At 43.2% G+C, this 19455-nt stretch overlaps 1 protein-coding gene across 4 annotated transcripts in view; it reads left to right on the top strand.

The window, feature by feature from the left end:
* Window positions 1-7170: 7170 nt before the first annotated feature.
* TMEM200A (transmembrane protein 200A) overlaps window positions 7171-19455 on the top strand; it is a 70911-nt gene continuing 58626 nt past the window's right edge. The window contains exons 1-2 of one of the 4 annotated variants that reach the window (XM_060115221.1): window positions 7172-7367; window positions 7997-8191. The gene's annotated coding sequence lies outside the window, so the exon portion shown is untranslated. Of the gene's footprint in view, window positions 8192-19455 lie in introns of all 4 variants that reach the window. The other 3 variants (XM_060115220.1, XM_060115222.1, XM_060115219.1) reach the window with 3 other exon arrangements.

Here is a 19455-nt window from a genome sequence, read left to right as displayed (position 1 = left end):
TCTGAATTTCTCCAATTTATCCCTATTTCCAAAGTCCTAGTTCAGTCCATCATCTTCCCTTACTTGGGCTGTTACAAAAATCTTCTAACATCTTTGCCTGCCTGCTTCTGGGTCCCCCATCCCTTCTAACCAAACTCTACCACTGCTGCCAAAGGGACATTTTAATGTTCCTTAATTTCTCGAGGTTAAAATGTAAACTCTCTAACCTGGAATGCAAGGCCCTTTGTGAGCTTATCCCTGCTTATCTCTCCAAACTCCTTTTTACAGCTCTGGCTTACTTCCATACTCCAGCCACACTGGCTTTACCAACACACCTCTGAATGTACCACACTGTTTCATCCTCTGGAAATTGCATGCACAGTCCTCCTTCTTTGAGTTCTGTACCCCCTTTGTCAATCTTTTGAAGCCTCCTTGCCTTTTAAGGCCAAGATCTTGTATCTCCATTGATATCTCCTTTGAACTATAGCTTCTGAAAGGATTTCTGATGACCTTAACTTTATATCACCATTTTCTACCCTAATTAGGCACTTTTCACACTGCAACTATATGCTTATGAAGTGCCAAACATACCAGGCCACAAATATGAAGAAAAGAGCTTGAACTCTGATTTTCATAAGATCCTAACTGAATATAATGTCCAATACATTATGTGAATGTTTTCTGAATTAGTGAATGAACAATCTAAAACTGAAGCTCTACTTATTTTATCGGAAAGTTGTTTGCTTGGGTGTGGAGGCATGGTAAGGCTGGGGAAATGCATATGCTTCCAGGGATGTGCTGAAATTTCTCAATCACCTGGGATTTTAAAACAGCCTTTCATTAGTCATGTTTTACAAGTGTTGAATAAGCACTGAATAGGAATAGGAAGACTTGGGTTCTGATCATGGTCGCACCACTCTCTGGTTATATGATCCTGAGACAGGCACTTATCTTGTGTTCATAAATTTAAAAATGAGGGAGCTGAAAGGAATGACAGCTAAGGTATTTTAAAGGTTGCTTTCCAGCAACTTTAAAAACTGAATGTAGTACCTAAAAGAAGATCTGACCTGCACAAGTTCATTACAGCTCATTCCCTTATAGAAACAGGTGTTTCAGATCAGCAATGACACAGTGGGCAAAGATCCTAAGTGTCAAAACTCATCAAATGACTATTGTAATAGAGCAGATGATCAGGTTTGACATTTCTTTTGAAAAATGACTATTTTAACATTTCCTAATGTTCTAAAATAAATGTGGGAAAGGGTATTCCTAGGGCTTCTAAATAGCACACTTAAAGCTGCATTCTATTTTACCAACATCATGGTTTAATTAAGGTCTGTACATAAGTGTAAATGATTACTGTTTACAAAGTCAGCTGTGTGATGTACAGATTTCCGTTGGTAGTATAATTAAGACTTCCAGATATTTCTAAACATTTTTTATTTCAAAATGACAAGTCATCTTGTATTAAATTAATAAAAAAGATCTAATATAACTGTCAAGAAAGACATTATCTTTCTTTACTCCGGATCATAAATTATGGGTGGAATATTCATTACCTCAAAAGGGAAACCCTGAATTCATTTAGCAGTCACACCCCATTCCCTCTCCCACAGATCCTGGCAACCACTAAACTGCTTTCTATATCCAAGACTTTATCTTTTCTGGATATTTCATATAAAAGGAATCATATAACATGTGAAAAAAATTAAATTATGGGTGGAGAAACACTAAACTGAAAGATTTGGTAGGTTTTAAATTTTTGTTTTATTGAATATTATTAATTTAATGTGTATGTGATGTGCTATTGATTTGATTGAGCAGGAACTGGTGATTAAACTTTTTTACAATAAGTTTTCACCATGCCTGAGAATGTTATGTAAAGAGGGCCTCCATCCTGGTTAGAGGATGTAGCATTCACCCAATGGTTGAGAGACATGTTGAACATCTGCTATGTACCAGGCTACTATTTTATTATCATTGAATCATTAAAACAACATCATAAGGACATACTATAATTACTGACACTTTATGAAGGAGAACGATGAAGCTCAGAATGGTCGGTACAAGTTGTTTCATCCAAAGGCTATGCTCTCCGGGTAACACCACACGACCATCACCAAATAAGATGTAGCTAAAAGGGCAACATTTGGGGTATGCCTCTGGAGGGGACTGAATTGAGGGGTGATAGAAGCAGAGAACTAGGGAAGTCACAAGGCAATGAGAATTGGGTCCTTGTGTAACACTTCTCGAACTTCAACAAGCAGACTAGTCCCTTGAGGATGTTGTTAATTGCAGAGTATCATTCAGTAGGTTTGGGCTGGGACTGAGATCCTGCTATTCTAACAACTCCTCAGCGATGCCAATGCTGCCAAACCTCAGACCACACCTTGAGTAGCCAGGTGCTGGTGCGCCTTGACTGGTTCAGTACCATGGACAGGAGAACAGGTGGGCCACCACTAGCGTTTTCTCTGCCATTTCTCTCAAACCTCTAATATTATCTATGGGTAGATTCTTGTAACAAAACACAGTCAGAAAATTTTAAAGTACTTTTTGGATTGCTAGCAGCTATGTGGTGATCCTTCCCTTTATATAAGTAGGTACAAATCTGTCCAGAAGAAAGAAGTGGGGCTTTAGAAGGGAGAGAGAGTGCCCGCGTCTGCATTTTAAAAGTGTATGCCACTAGTGCTACTCAGGTGGAAAGAATCTAATCAGGTTTATTATCAAATAAGGAATTCATAAAATACTTAATATTATCAGCCTCAACATTATAAAATATCTATTTGAGATATCTAAGTTGCACATGGGATGAACAGAGACTAACAACATCTTTCTGCTGCTAAATCTACTCAACTACTAGCCAGTTGTACATAATGAGAGAGAAAAATTTTAAATATGACAAAATGCTACTCAAAATAACAGTGAAATTAAAATGATTTAAATTTTTATTTTAAATGTATTTCTGCTACCTTTTACTTTCTTCTGGATTCTTTCCACTTAATTCCATATTTTAAGGATGAACTCAGACAGATAATTTTCTTTGACTTTGTCCTTCTTTACCCCTTGCTTTGAAACAGCAACTCTGGGTGCTGGCAAAGCTTCCTCAGGGGCTTTATGACTATCAATCTATTTCACAGCTGGAATAAAGTAATTCAGATAAGAGTCTGGCAAAAAATTCCATTTGTTTGCCATTAAAGATATTTTTATTTTCTGGTTGTGGAATTTTTTTCTTAGGTCTGGAGATGCTATGGGCTACATTTATGGCAAAAGCAAATGACTAGCTCCGGGCTATTGTGAATAGAGCTGCAATGAACATTTTGGTACGTGTCTCTTTTTGAATTGTGGTTTTCTCAGGGTATATGCCTAGTAGTGGGATTGCTGGGTCATATGGTAGTTCTATTTTTAGTTTTTTAAGGAACCTCCATACTGTTCTCCATAGACGCTTTACCAATTCACATTCCCACCATCGGATGAATGGATAAAGAAGATGTGGCACATATATACAATGGAATATTACTCAGCCATAAAAAGAAACGAAACTGAGCTATTTGTAATGAGGTGGATAGACCTAGCGTCTGTCATACAGAGTGAAGTAAGTCAGAAAGAGAAAGACAAATACCGTATGCTAACACATATATACGGAATTAAAAAAAAAATGTCATGAAGAACCTAGGGGTAAAACGGGAATAAAGACACAGACCTACTTGAGAATGGACTTGAGGATATGGGGAGGGGGAAGGGTAAGCTGTGACAAAGCGAAAGAGAGGCATGGACATATATACACTACCAAACGTAAGGTAGATAGATAGTGGGAAGCAGCCGCAGAGCAGAGGGAGATCAGCTCGGTGCTTTGTGACTGCCTGGAGGGGTGGGATGGGGAGGGTGGGAGGGAGGGAGATGCATGAGGGAAGGGATGTGGGAACAGATGTATATGTATGACTGATTCACTTTGTTATAAAGCAGAAACTAAAAAAAAAAAAAAAAAAGCAAATGACTACCATCCCACATAAACCTTCTAATAAGCCTTCCCTTAACCTTGTTACACGATCTACTCATGAATACTTGTTCTTTTTCATTTTAATATATGTTTTCAAAATGAATTCATTCAACATGTTTTGCCATCCATCGGGCTTATATTTGTAGTGTACCAAGAATGAAAATGTTGTCTTCCCTGTTGGCACAGTGGTTGAGAATCTGCCTGCTAATGCAGGGGACACGGGTTCGAGCCCTGGTCTGGGAGGATACCACATGCCACGGAGCAACTAGGCCCGTGAGCCACAACTACTGAGCCTGCGAGTCTGGAGCCTGTGCTCCGCAACAAGAGAGGCCAGGATAGTGAGAGGCCCACGTACCGCGATGAAGAGTGACCCCTACTTGCCACAACTAGAGAAAGCCCTCACACAGAAGTGAAGACACAACACAGCCAAAAATAAATAAATAAAATTAAAAGAAGAAAAGAATGAAAATGTTGAACTTCACATTTCAACATTTTTTCTCAAGTCAATTCTTGATTCCAGAGGAAGAGTCTTCTTTTTTACTATGTTAATAGAATTAAAACAAGTTTGTGGTGTGTGTGTAACTAAATATGTGTTGAGGAACTGTGTCACAGGTAAAAGGAGTCTTACATCTATTATTTCATTTAATCTGTGCAAAAATACTTTGAAATAGGTTTGTTCCTACTTAAGGGATGGGAGAAATGAAGTTTCAAGTCCCTCTGTTAGTATGTAGTTGAGCTTGAATTATAGGGAATGTTCTGTTCCCACTATGCACTCTTGTAAGATGGGTTTGTTCTAGTGGAAATTTACACATCTCAGAAGGACACTGTAAAAAATATTATATGTGAAGTGCAGTGTAGCTTGATGGTGAGAGCTTCCATCCATTATCTCAAAAGAAGATATGGAGCTAAATTCAAAATCCATTACTGGCATGGTATTTTTGCTGTGCTTTTCCCAGATGGAGGGATACTGGCCATTAGCAGAGATTAAATAATTTACCTGAGTTTGAGCACTCAATGCCAGGGAAGAATTTATAAATAATATCTTGGGAGTTGCTTGGTCTACTGAATTGCAGACAATCCTCTATTTATAGAATATTTTACCCCGTTTTTTCTGAGACTAATAGTAATTATTATTTTTTTACATATTTATTGGAGTATAATTGCTTTACAATGGTGTGTTAATTTCTGCTTTATAACAAAGTGAATCAGTTATACATATACATATGTTCCCATATGTCTTCCCTCTTGTGTCTCCCTCCCTCCCACCCTCCCTATCCCACCCCTCTAGGTGGTCACAAAGCACCAAGCTGATCTCCCTGTGTTATGCGGCTGCTTCCCACTAGCTATCTATTTTACATTTGGAAGTGTATAGATGTCCATGCCAGTCTCTTGCTTTGTCACAGCTTGCCCTTCCCCCTCCCCATATCCTCAAGTCCATTCTCTAGTAGGTCTGTGTCTTTATTCCTGTCTTACCCCTAGGTTCTTCATGACATTTTTTTTCTTAAATTCCATATATATGTGTTAGCATACGGTATTTGTCTTTCTCTTTCTGACTTACTTCACTCTGTATGACAGACTCTAGGTCCATCCACCTCATTACAAATAGCTCAATTTCATTTCTTTTTATGGCTGAGTAATATTCCATTGTATATATGTGCCACATCTTCTTTATCCATTCATCTGATGATGGACACTTAGGTTGTTTCCATCTCTGGGCTATTGTAAATAGAGCTGCAATGAACATTTTGGTAATAATAGTAATTATTTTTAACAGAAATGTAAATAATTCCCCTTTGGTGATCATATGTAGTCCATTTTTCTGCTTTTTTTTTGAAATCTAAGTTCAGAAATGAATCATCAATATTTGTGGCCAAAAGAATGTACTTATTCCTTATTTCATGGCCTTCATCTTTGAGAGAGGCTCAGTCTTTCACTGTGTAACATGGCTAGATGACCATTTTAAATGTGTCACTACTTGTCTTAGGATGTCATGTTTAATGGTCCTGATGGACACCACGAGCCCATTCTTCATTTCCTAGGAAGCTACTGAACGTAATCAGGAGATATCCTCTCTCAGGAGGTTTACAGAGAAATGTGGTTTCAAGATATTTCGTCATAAAATGTAGAGGCTACATAGAAGGAAGGCACCATGGAATCAAATCACACTCCTTTAATGGGATGCCTGGGCAAGTGTGTAAGAACACCTAAGTGAGTTGAGCAGTTGGCTGTGGGCTAAAGATTATAGAAACAGGTGGGGCAAAAATAAAACCACAGATGGTTTACTGAGGTGACTCATTTCTCCACCCCCTTCCAACTTCCAACCCCTTTAGTTTTTAGTTTTGTTTTTAACATTTCGATTGTGAAATTTTTACTAAAAGTGTCAAATCTCCAAGTTCTTCTAGTCGAGACAGGAAGATTGTACCAAAGAAATCCATTTCTACAGCAGTCTCTCTTCACTGCCCTATCTGATTTCCAAGATTTTTTTTAATGTTAAAGTTTTGCATGGAATTCTATTCTCTCTCTCTCTCTCCCTCTCGCATACATTTTCCACATCCAGAAACAAACCCTTCTTGAAAATGAGATCAGCAGATTGCACATTGAAAGACACAAATACACTGCACTAGAATGCCATACTTGCCCTCTAGTTATCAGCTCAAATGCATTCAGGAGACACATAGGTACAACCCACTCCCTGCACTGGGGGATTGTATGCTCTGTACCTGCCAGGGTTGTGGTTGGAATATCTGGTAATCCAGAGTTTTACATAAAACTTTATTACTGAATTGACCGGCATATATACAACCATCAGTTCTGTCTCTGCGGAATAGGAGGTAACTATCATAACATTTTACTCTATGAATAGGGCACAGTCCCCACTCACAGGATGTTTGGGGACAAGGAGGATTACCTACACCCCTCCTTGGCTGTGATGTTTGGAGTTGAACCTAAGCACCGCTCAACGAAGCCCTCAGCGATCCTGTTCGCTTTCGTCCTCCCTGCCCATGACCCTCGCCCCCGAGCCGCTCTCCCGCAGCCCCTTTCCGGGCTAGATCTGGTGGGCGCTCCAGAGCGGTGTAGATAGCGGACGTTCGCGGTGTCCGCTTCGCACGGGGTTTGGCTCCGCTTGCGCAGCGCCCGCGCAGCCCGCCAGGGGGACCCCGACCCGCCCAGGCGGCGTCTGATAAGAAAGAGTCCGAGGGGCGTGGAGCCAGGGTCCTGCAGCGCCTGCTCCAGGAAAACCGGGAATCAGCCGGGTCTTCTCCACTCCTCCGGGGGCTGGCGGGACACCGGCTCCGAGACCTGGGGTTCCAGCGAGAGGCTCGCCCCAAGGGTGGGAGTGTCCGTTTCCACCCTCTGGCCTTCCAGCCCGGAGAAGAGCTCCTGGAAGCGGGTATTTTGTTCTCAAAGATAGGTTTTTGTCTGTGGTGATTCCCTGTTCTGGAAGGGCAACTTTGCGGCCGCGGCACGGTTCTTGGGGGCTGGGAGTCCTGGAGGGAGAGGATTGGATTTTGTCTGCATCCTCGAGGAGGAGGCTGGCGGCGAGATTGGGGGTGGCCGGGCCGGGGGAGTTCCCACGGGTCGTGGACGGCGGGAGCTTGGCGTGCATCAGGTCGCGATCGCGTGGCCACGCTCCTGGTAGCCCGCCCGGCCCCCTGCACCCCGTCCTCAGCCTCCTCTTCGGCGCTTGGGGCGTGAGGTTCGGTGGGCATCTTTCAGGAGCAGAGCAGAAAACTTTTCCCTTCCCAGCCCCCGGTCCCTTTTGTCTTTCTTGCGCGGCGGCGGCGACGACTGAGCAGCGATTCCCTGTCCCCTGCCCGGCGCACCGCGCCGGGTGACCTCCGAGGGCGGGAGCGCTCGGACTCCGTGCGCCCTACGGCTGCGTCCGGCGTCCCGGCGACCCACGGCGGGCACAGACAGCGACGCGCCCCCCGCCCAGAGGCCGCCGCCGCCACTCCCCTCCGCCGGCCCGCACACCTCGCCTCCCGCCCCCTCGCCTGACTCATCCGCCTGCCGTGGCAGCGCCGCGCCCGCTGCCCGAGCCCCGCCGGGATGGGGAGCGAGACCGCGGCTGCCCGCGGCTGCCGAGCTTCCTGCTGACGCCCCCGACCCCGCCGCTTCCTTCGCTTGGATCTGGAGGCGCCCGACATCGCACCAGCTCCGTGAGTGACAGCCGCGACAGGCGACTGGACCCCCGAGGCCCCGAGCTCAGGACAGGTGAGGGGGAAGGAAAGGGTGCTGCCGGCGGTGGGGAGGTGGGTGGGCAGTCAGTGCAGCTGAGACGGGGCGTTGCTTTATTCCTCCTCCCCCGCCCCGCTTGGGACCCCGGAGTTAGGGTAAACACTGTCTCCTGAAGTTTGCGAAATAAACCAAGCCCGCCGTCAGTTCCGGACTCCCCAGTCCTCAGAGCGCAAGAGGAGCCGTGCGGGGCAGCCTCCCAGAACCCGGAGCCTTGGAGCGCCTGGCTGGGTTTCTCCAAGCTACACCCTCCTTTGTCTCCGTTCCAGAGACTCAGCATTCTCTGTAAAGATGTCCACAGCATAATTTATAGTAGTCCTTGGCGAGAGCAAAGTGTGGTCAGGGTTTCCTAAAGCAATATCTGTATGTGGTAGTATCTTTGTAGGCGAAATGGAGACGCGAAGCAATTGTTTGCCAAGTTCAGCACTATTCTCCCAATGGAGTCTGTCCTTAAGAGAAAGGGCTGAGGGTTTGAAAGATTTTCTCCATTAATCATTCTTTTGCTATAATTAATTGCCCAAGCCAGCATTTCACATTTTGTAGGTACAAGCTCTCTGTGTGTATTTACTGCCGCTAGATTTCGACTGAGAAGTATGTATGTGTGTGTGAGGTGATATTTGTAATAAGAACAGTTCACTATTTCAGTACCAGTTTCAGGCATTGGTAATGCCAGATAGTCAGATGCTTCACATTTATGTAATTTACTCATTGAAGTCAGACCAAGTACACCTTAGTCTGGTGTTGGACTAAGTATGTTGGGCTAAAGTGTCTCTTACCCGGATTTTTCTTCTAAAGACCTTCAGAAGTACTTGTGGACAACTGTATATACAGAAAACATTTCAAGAATCAACAACTATTCTTATTTGTCAGTAAGAATATTGAACTCTTAGGTTTTGCTGTCAAATCGAGTTCTGAGATACACTTTCTGTAGTGCTTTATGAATAAATTATTACCAGCTCCTATGAAAGCTATTTACTTTGCTGGTTTGTCATGTCTTGCATTATGGAAACACTTATAAAATGACCTTCAAGTTTGTTATTTGGCTACTGATACTAGAATATATTACCATTTTGGAAAAAGTAGGCTAAATTTCAAAACTTCTCAAATCTCACTTTACTTTTCCACTACTTTTTCCCCATACAGAAGCATCTGCTTTAGTTTCATGCTTTTCAAACAGCTTAAGAGAAGAATAGGCATTCTTCTTAACAGAAAGTAATGCTGCTATTAAGTAGAAACTATGGTTAAATGCTTTAGTAAAGTAATGTTACAAGATATTTTTTACTCAAAATATATATACTGAAGGGTTAGAATGATTTTCTCTAATGAAGTCCTACTACAGAGCTCATAATTGTGAGATGATTTAGGTAAAATTTGTAACCCTGGTTATAATTAGCTTTGTATCCTAGGCTGGGGAATCTTTCAGTGAAAGAGACTTGTGTGGGGAGCTTCTGTATGCAATTTCCAGGCAGCTGGCACATAGAGGTTTAACCTGCTGCTTCTGAGGCAGGTCCAGAGAAACACATGAAGTATTCCAAAGGCACCCATAAGCAGAATGGATTCTTCAGGAAAGATCATTGTAAAGAATGGGCTTCCCTGGTGGTGCAGTGGTTGAGAGTCCGCCTGCCAACGCAGGGGACATGTGTTCGTGCCCCGGTCCGGGAGGATCCCACATGCCGTGGAGTGGCTGGGCCCGTGAGCCATGGCTGCTGAGCCTGCGTGTCCGGAGCCTGTGCTCTGCAACGGGAGAGGCCACAACAGTGAGAGGCCCGCATACCGCAAAAAAAAAAAAAAGAAAAAAAAAAGAACGAAGGCTGCACTTGTATTCCAACTTGGAGGAATTATTAGTGAAGCTTTTGAATCTTCCCAGAGTTAGATCTCTATACTTGGACTTCTGTAGTTCCAGAATTTTGACAACAGCTCATTGGACAGAGAAAGATAACTACTGACATACAGGGGGAGTGGATTTGAACGGTTTGTTTAAATTCTCTTATTCCCATGATAATTCTTAGCATAAAGGAAAAGAAATTCATTTTAATTTAGGAAAATAGATAAGAACAAAAATAAAAGCAGATGTCACTTTTTACATTTCTTAAACAAAATCAGTAGAAGATAAAATAGTCTTCATGGTAATGCATATTACTTATCAATAGAATGTACAGTCTAAAAGAGGAGGCAGTTTTAAAATAAATTTCATTTAGTTTTGCTCTCCCTAAATGGGAGACTGCATGGGGAGTTCGGTCAAGCAGAACACATTCGCAATAAGAACTTGTGTAGAGATGGAAAAAACAAATCTGCAGTGAGATGGACCCCTCATTTTATGACGGAAGATATGATTTGCAGTTTTATCAAGTGTATTCATTTCAGGACTTAAGATATGTTTTGTCTGCTAATGTCTGATATGTGCCCAAGCATTCAGAAAACATGGGTGAACCCTTGTTATGGTGCCAGGCTTGCTGAAGGACAGCAAAGTAGCCTCTCCTATGGGAGCTTACAGGCTGGCGGGGAGGGGACTGGAGAATGTGCCATAGATCGCTGAGCACCTGTCCTTGAGCATCAGGGGACTGGTTCACACTGGGGAGAAGGATGGTGGATTTCCAAGGACACTGGATGGGGAGTTGGAAAACCCAAGTTGTTGTCCTGGCTGAGACACTAATGATGTGGCCCTGGGTATGCTTCTAGGCTTTTCCGAGCCTCTCTGCTTTCATCGACAGACCAAGGACTTTGGACTGTGATCTTTTCATCCTCTTTTTAAAATGCTGCTTGATGAGGAGAAATCAGGATGAAGTGTGGCTGGTGGTGGGGTGGGTGAGTAGAGTTTGGGTTGGGGGAAGACTGGCTGGAGAAGACAGGCTGTGCTGGACACAGGGAAAGAATAATGACCATGATAATCGAAGGTCAAGGAGATCCGACCTGGGGCATCTGGCCCATCGTTGATTATATGAGTTTAAAATACATAACAAGGTAATAAATAGCAACATTCACTTAGTACTTGATGGTTTTCGATGAATTTTCACACATAATGCCAATCGATTTTCATTACAACCACAAGAGTTTATTCAAGCAGAAAGGTGATGAAACCAGGACTAATTTCTCAAAGCACGTTTGCACCAGTACACTCCATTGCCTTTCTGTAGAAACAGGAAAAGCTAGAACATACTTTAGAAACCTTGTATAAACGGGAGAGAGATATAAGGGTGGCATCAGATTTTAGTGGAGTTTCAAATCTCTGAGTAAAAATTTAGGTTACATTCTAGAAGATAAGAATCTCCAATTGTGAGACCAAGACCTGACACATCTGGAATTCTGATTGTTAATCTTCAGTTTGATTACTCCTGTTCTGGGCTTCCTCCTGATCTCATCTCCCTCCCCATCCCCAGCAGGAGTTCTGGTGATTTGATTATTACAGTCATTGATAAGACTTTTCCAAGAGTTTTGAGTACAGTTGGGAAAAGGAAATTCTCATATAAAGGTGGGGATTCTTGGACCATTGTACTGTTAATTAACGGGATATGTTCCAATAGCAAATTGTGCTTTGGAAACCGTCAGCAGAGGTGAAATTACACAAAATTCATGGGAATGTGAGCAAAGTGTGATGATGTGGATCTGTGCATTCCTTCCTACAGTGTCCTTGTCACTCTGCTCCAAGCACTAAAGGAGTGTCAAGTGCACTACAGTGCACGAAAGGGGGTCAAGTCCCCTCCCCCTCCCCCTGTGTTCCTGTGGAAGGGAGCTGATCAGGATTCATCTGGTTATACACTCTAGGGACCTACATTTAACTGCGTTAGGTGGAAAAAGTAGATTTATAGGCTCATGTGACTGGACAGTCCAAACGTGGACTTTGCTCCAGTCGTGGCTGGAACCCAGAGCCTCACATGACTTTGTTGAGGTTCTTTCTGTCTCTCCCCATTTATCAGCTTCTCTTCTTTCTGAATCAGATTCATTCTGAGGCCTCTTTCTACGTGCTAAGAAAGCTGACCATTGGTAATTCCAAACCTGCATCCTTGGGCTTTTGATCCATAGGAAAGAGAGGTCTTCTCTCTTCCAGGTCCCATTTATAGAAATCTGCTGAAAGGGCTACGGTTGGCCCTGCTATGGAGGTCATTGAATCAGTCTCTGTGTCCAGCACAGAGTGCTACTGTGATAGTCTTGGACTGGATCATGTGCCCAACCCTGTATATATGTGATGCTAGTGGTGGGATGAGGAGAAGGAGACTGGTAGAGGCACCGTGATTGACATGATCTTCTGTTAAGATCATATAGATCTCCCAAGGCAATGAGGCTGCCAATCAAAAGCAACATGTCTATTATTGCGGAGAATTGCCCCCTCCATTTTGAGACAGCCACTTGCACAACGATGTGAAGTTTGCACATGGAAGCAACTCAGGTGACCATGGCCATGCAAATTCCAGAAGTGGAACCTTCCTCCCAGCCAAGGCAAAGCTAGGTGATGAAATAATTCCCTCCATGTCTAGATTTTGCCAAGAGGACCCAGAATATTATTGAACGAGGAGCCCACCATTTACCCATGTCCATGTGCTTTTAGCAAGTACCCCTGTGTCTTATTTCCAGCCTAGGGATTTTATTTCCAGAAGCCCTGGTCTTCTAGGGATCATTTGATTAGAGACCCCTACTTTGGGCATTATGAGATTAGAGACCCAGGGACACAGTGACAGTTTGAACAAGGAAGTAAAGTGATGAACACAGAACTATTGTTTATACAAGTTTATTGAGTTTGTGCAAAATGGGCAGGGGGATGCAGCAGGCACAGATTAGGGTTACCACTTAGGACGCCTAAGGTAATAGGTCCCAAATTAGAATATTGGCATGTGTGAGCAACATTATTAAGGTCTGGTGAGGATGAAGGAGCACCTGTGTTGACAAAAACATTGGTTGGATGAAACAGATCAAGGGGAACCAAACCAGGAAGGTAGGCTGGGCCAGTAGGTGAAGAGGCTGTGTGTTGTAGGTAGGTTCATAGCAACTGGACTGTATCGAAAGGAGGCCTGTGGCCACCACGTGTCCTAGGGGCAAAACCTTTATATGTGTAGCACTGACATTTATTAAAGACCTACCTAGTATGCCAAGTCCCATGTTAAATGCTTTACATTCATTATGTTATTGAAATCTCATAAAAGCCCTCTACTGTGAGAAAGCGGAAAGTTAGGGAGGTAAATAAGTTGCTCAAGGTTATGTGGTCATTAAGTGGTAGACCTGGGATTCAAACCCTGGCAGTCTGCAACAAAAGCCTGTGCTTAAACTATGCAACACCACCTCTCAAGGTCAAGGTCAGAATCTAGTGTATCAGGCCAAATTGAAGGATGGGCCCCATATTGGGCCTCCCAGTAGGCAACCAGAGTGCCAGGGGGCCAGGTCACACAGAGGGGATGGAATAGAGGCTCTCAGGTGAAGATGTAGAGCACTCGTGCTCAGCGGCAAACTGGACAAGAGTGACACGGTGAGAATAGAACGGGCGTAGATTCCTGGTTTGGGGTTTGGGCACAGGGAGGAGAGTGAGTGGGAACAGCACCAGGAAGTTGAATAGGTGGGCAGATCAGTAGAACTAGAGCTTGACTGTTGATCTGAGAACAGGAAGTCTGCCATCTGCCCTGCTTTAAGTATCCTTCGTGGTGTAAGCCAATAAGAATACGGCATGGGCGACTCCTTAGCAGGAGATAGAGTTCTATTAGTTGTCAGGCACTATTAAGGGGAAAAATGAGCTAACATTTGTAGAGCATCTGCCATGTGCCTTAGATACATAATCTCACCGAGTCTTCATGAGACTCCTGGGAGGAGATATAGTTCGGCTTTGATTTTTTTTTTTTTTTTGAGCAAGGAAATGAAGGCTTAGAGAAGTTCAATTACTTGCCTGAGTTCCTGGAGCCAGACTGGAAAATGAAGGAGCTGTCACGGAAACCAGGATATATCTGTATCTCCACCTCATCCTGGATCTTCAGGGAGTCATCCTGGTCCAGGCAGGGCAAGGTCAATTTCAAGTCTGGGCCATAGACATGGGGACGTCAGCAGGGGTGTATGGTTGGGAAGGGAGATCGTGAGTGAACGTTTAGACAGCTTAATGTGAGCTGAGAGCAGGTCACCAGAACGGCGTTGTCCAGCAGGACTATATCCGGCTTTGGCAGAAAACTTAATAACCTAGTAGGTTTTTCCCCCTCAGTGCAAGATCGCTATCATCATGCAGGATAGATACGTCAGCAAGTCAGATGTTTGGAGGACTTAATTTTAGTCACTGACTTCAGTTGAAGAGAAGGGACCTCTGCCAGCCACCATGGCCTGAATTTACCTTTATACACAAAGGTACTTTTCCCAGAAATATGATAAATAAGAAATAGATACATATATGGAGAGAGTTGGAGAGAGAGGAAAAGCATTAGCACATACTGAATGTAACAGGTATGTGGAATACACTCCAGCTATAAAGGCCTATACGTGGGCTTCCCTGGTGGCGCAGTGGTTGAGAGTCTGCCTGCTAATGCAGGGGACACAGGTTCGAGCCCTGGTCTGGGAGGATCCCACATGCTGCGGAGCAACTGGGCCCGAGAGCCACAACTACTGAGCCTGTGCATCTGGAGCCTGTGCTCCACAAACAGAGAGGCCGCGATAGTGAGAGGCCCGCGCACCGCGATGAAGAGTGGCCCCCACTTGCCACAACTAGAGAAAGCCCTCGCACAGAAATGAAGACCCAACACAGCAAAAATAAATAAATTAATAAACTCCTACCCCCAACATCTTCTAAAAAAAAAAAAAAAAAAAAAGGTCTATACGTGAAGATGCTCTAAATGAAACTATTTACTGATGAAATATGAGTGATATATGATTCCCCAACAAATGCAAGGTCAAATGGGTCTCTGTGTAAATTTATGACTGGATGTAGATATTCACTGTGTGCAATGAACTGTGTGTACATATGATAAGAAGAAGGGGAATGAAAAGGTAAGTGAAAAGAAATATTTGAAACATAGTTTTGAGAATTCATAGCCTATTTGGGGAGGGAAAGCAACCATGCGTAAACTTTTAAAGCAGCACGATGGAATAATATGATTTCAGAGTTGGCAGGATCTTTCAGAGAGCCATCAGGATCACAGTGTTAGCCAGTATTATGAAATACAGACTTAATAGTAGCAGATGAACATAGATGTTATGGAAACTAAAAGGAGTGGAACCATCTGAAACCTGGAAGGCTGATCAGGGGAAGCTTCTAGGAGTTCTGATAAGTATATATGGGCAGAAAGAAGAGACAAGCGTATTCCAGGTAGGATGACTAAACTTCTCAATGAGCCAGAGACCACTGGGAAATGACTTGTAGTTGAACAGGTTGGGTTTGCTACTTGTTACAGTGAGGGAAAAGGTACACCACAGGAAAACATGGGGTGTCGCATTAAAAAGGTGTTAGAAATGCGTGATTATAGGATTTGGTCTTGTAAGTGATTTGGGAGAGGCTTTAAAGAAGCAGGACTGGGCTTCCCTGGTGGCGCAGTGGTTGAGAGTCCGCCTGCCGATGCAGGGGACATGGGTTCGCGCCCTGGTCCGGGAAGATCCCACATGCCATGGAGCGGCTGAGCCCATGAGCCATGGCCACTGAGCCTGCGCGTCCGGAGCCTGTGCTCCGCAACGGGAGAGGCCACAACAGTGAGAGGGCCGCGTACCGCAAAAAAAAAAAAAAAAAAAAAAAAAAAAAGAAGCAGGACTTTTCTCTGCATTGAAGCAGGGATAATGCTATGAGTTTGTATCTTAATTAAGTCTTATCCAGAAGGAGCAAGACTAGAGAGGCTGACATTATAATTGGCAAAGATGCAGCAAATACTCATTAGCCAGATTAGGGGAATATGGGTCATTTGGGGGGTTGGATGATATTTGTGTTTTTGTTTGTGTTCAGATAGGATTAAACAGTGGTCTTCTTTCTGTCCTGATTCACCACGGTCACAGAGTGGCCTTGTCTGGTGCGGATGCTCTGTGAAATCATTTCCATCCAACAGGAGGACCTCAGGGCCAGCTTCCGGATATCAGGTCTACTGTGCCCTTTCATAAACTGCAAATGCTATTCCAAAGTGTACCTGATTTCATGCACCAACCGAGATTCCCATTACAATATGATCCTGTTAGTGAATTCTTCTCTTGGAGTTATTGAGGTGATTTTCTTCCTATTTTGTAAAATTTTATTTAATAGCATTTATTAAGTTCCCACTGTTTACCAGGTACCCTGTTAGATTCTGGGGAGGTCAGGATGACAAGGATCTCAAGAATCTCATAATCTAATGAGAGAACTGCATGCAAGTCAGTGACTATGATGCCTTGAAATAAAGCTGGTAGAGATATGAGAATAGGTAAAGAAGAATAGGGGCTCCTGGGATGAAAGTGATGCTAGAAAGAGTAGGCTCTTTTACAAACAGTGAGCTAATCACAGAGGTGCTGATAGGTTGGCAGCTGCTAAGGTATGTTTGCAGTTTTGAGAATCAGCATCTTTGGGCTGAAATGCAGTATGAATCCAAAGATTCTCAGTCCTCTCTCTAAGCTGATCTTGGTATAGAAGAGGCATGCATTTTTGGCTCACTTGGCAAAGCACGTATCAGATCATCTCAGTGCAAGTATGAGAACATACATGTGCAAGTATTTGTGATACAGTAGACAGCATTTCTGAAGGGGTGTTATTATTTCTAATAAAAGCAATACATGCTTCTAATGAAAACTTTGGAAAAGACAGTAACTATAAAAAAAATCAGGGAGAAAATTTGCCTATAATCCCATGACCCAAAAGCACCCATAACAGTCTGGCATTTTTCTTCCCCTTTATATTTAATGAAGTTTTTCCATAGTTAATAACATATTACAATGTGCTCTGTTTGCTTAACCTTGTGTCCTAAATATTTTCCAGCTTCTTGGCAAGCTTTATTAATGTTGTATAATATTTGATTGTATGATTTACCATAATTTATTAACTATTCCCTTAAGATTGGACCGTTAGGCTGTTTCCAAATAACTGGTCTTATAACTGGCATTTTGATGAAATCTTTGTTCATATTTCAGGTTACTTCTTTAAGCAAGATCCATGGAAAAGTAATTCCTGGGTCAAAGAGTATAAATATTTTAATACCTTTGGTACTTAATGCCAGACTGATTTTCAGAATAAGTGAACTTGTGATTGACAGTGCAGGGGAATCCCCCCCTCACCGTGCCTGCACTAGGGGTTTATTTATTTTTTTCTTAAATGAGAAAAGCTACCATTTCAAGATGAGTAACAGTTCTGCCAACTGCTGATTTTGTTCCTTTGTACCAAAACCTCTCTTTTAAAGTGGAGGTTGGTCAAATGTTGTGATGAACCACTCGATTTAAAAAAATTTACTCACAAAGTGGTCCTGAATATTCAGATAGGGACCCATGACAGAGAGAAAATTAGCTTGTGAATGACTTTTTAAAGCCAATGACAGGCAGGCACAGCGTGTGAGGGCACGCTTCAGACCTTAGTGTGGAGAACCTGTGAGTGAAGGTGATCCTGGACAAAGGCCCCACTTTTTGGAGCAAATGCTCTGCCAACCCCACCTCTGTAGCTTGGCAGTCAGGTCCTCGCAGTCCTGGAATTGTGGAACATTTGGAGCTGTTACGCTCGTGGTCCCTACACTGTTTGAAGGGGCTGTCACCCAGGGAGCATGGTCTGTTTTGTTCAGGGCTGTGTTCTCAGCAGGCGACCCAGGAGCAGTTAGTGCTGATGGGTAGAATTTGAGGTTGGCTGTGCCCTAAGGTAGGATGTGAACACCTGAGAGATAGCTCCTTCCCGAGGTCCTCTGCCCTCTTAGTCACTGATCCCCTAAAACAAGCCAAACAAAGATCCTGAATTTGGAACCTTCTGGTTTTACTCCCTTTCCCAAAGGCAAGCCAACCATATCGAAGTGTCTAGTTTTCAGAGTGATAAACCTTGCCTTATTCCACAAGAAGGATGAACTTGGAGTTTATTCAGACCTCTGTGGGGTGTTTATTGCCCAAAAACATTGTTTGAGACTGCAAAGGAACTATTGAACTTTACCATAGCAGTCAATTTGAGGTGGTTTTTCAGTGCCTGTTTCAATTTTTCCACAACTGCTCTTTTGCTGCAGAAATAATTCACAACTACAATAAAAATACTTATGGTTTTCTTCTAAAAGTTGGAGAATATTATTACAGTGTTATGACTCCATTTTCTTCTGTGGATCTCAGTCAATAATTTTGAGCAAAATTATTTTCATTCATTTGTTCACCAAATCATTATTTACTGAGATTCATTCAGTAGTTGCTGTTTGAATCATATTTATGACCCACTTTGTCAAATGTGAGGTGTGCCTTACACCATGATAGTGTAGAAAACCAGGTAGGAAAATATGACCTATACATTTATTATTTGCTCTCTGATGAAACATATGAAAGTTCTCATATCATCATGCATAACGTAGTAAATGCAAGCTCTGTAGGAAGTTCATTCATTAATAATTGATTCAACAAATGTTATGTGCCAGGAGCTTCCCTCGTAGTGCAGTGGTTGGGAATCCGCCTGCCAATGCAGGGGACAGGGTTCAAGCCCTGGTCCAGGAAGATCCCACATGCTGCAGAGCATCTAAGCCCTTGAGCTGCAACTACTGAGCCCACGTGCCAGATCTACTGAAGCCCGTGCTCCACAACAAGAGAAGCCACCGCAATGAGAAGCCTGCACACTGCAACGAAGAGTAGCCCCCCGCTCGCTGCAACTAGAGAAAGCCTGCGCACAGCAACAAAGACCCAACACAGCCAAAAAATTAATTAATTAATTAAAATAAATAAATAAATAAATGTTATGTGCCAGGAGCTGGGGATAGGGTAAAGATCAAAAGAAAGGTTGTGGTGGAATGTACATCCTAAATGAGGAAGACAAGTCAGTTTCAGGAAGTAGAAAGTCCTGTGAGAAAATGAAGGAACCTGATGTAACAGAGTGCCTGGGGTTCTGTAGATCAGGTCAGGAAAGACCTCTCTGGGTTTGTCATTTGAACTAAGACCAGCCTTGCATATTGGGGAGGGGAGGTAGGCTTTATTTTCAGGGCACTGGGAAGCCGTTAGAAGGCTTTTCTTCTGGAGCATGAGGTTTGAGGTCATTTATTAAAAAGAGTGGTTGAGGTTGAGAATGCTAAGCAATATTGTGATGATGGTGTTGGAGCCAGGAATGGAAGCAACATTCGCATTAGAAACTCCCTGTGTCGTTCTGCTCAAGATGTGCCCTACATCAATAT

This window comes from Mesoplodon densirostris, chromosome 12 (assembly GCF_025265405.1).
Source record: "Mesoplodon densirostris isolate mMesDen1 chromosome 12, mMesDen1 primary haplotype, whole genome shotgun sequence".
Lineage (NCBI taxonomy): Eukaryota > Metazoa > Chordata > Mammalia > Artiodactyla > Ziphiidae > Mesoplodon > Mesoplodon densirostris.
This window is presented reverse-complemented; position numbering and strand designations above follow the sequence as displayed.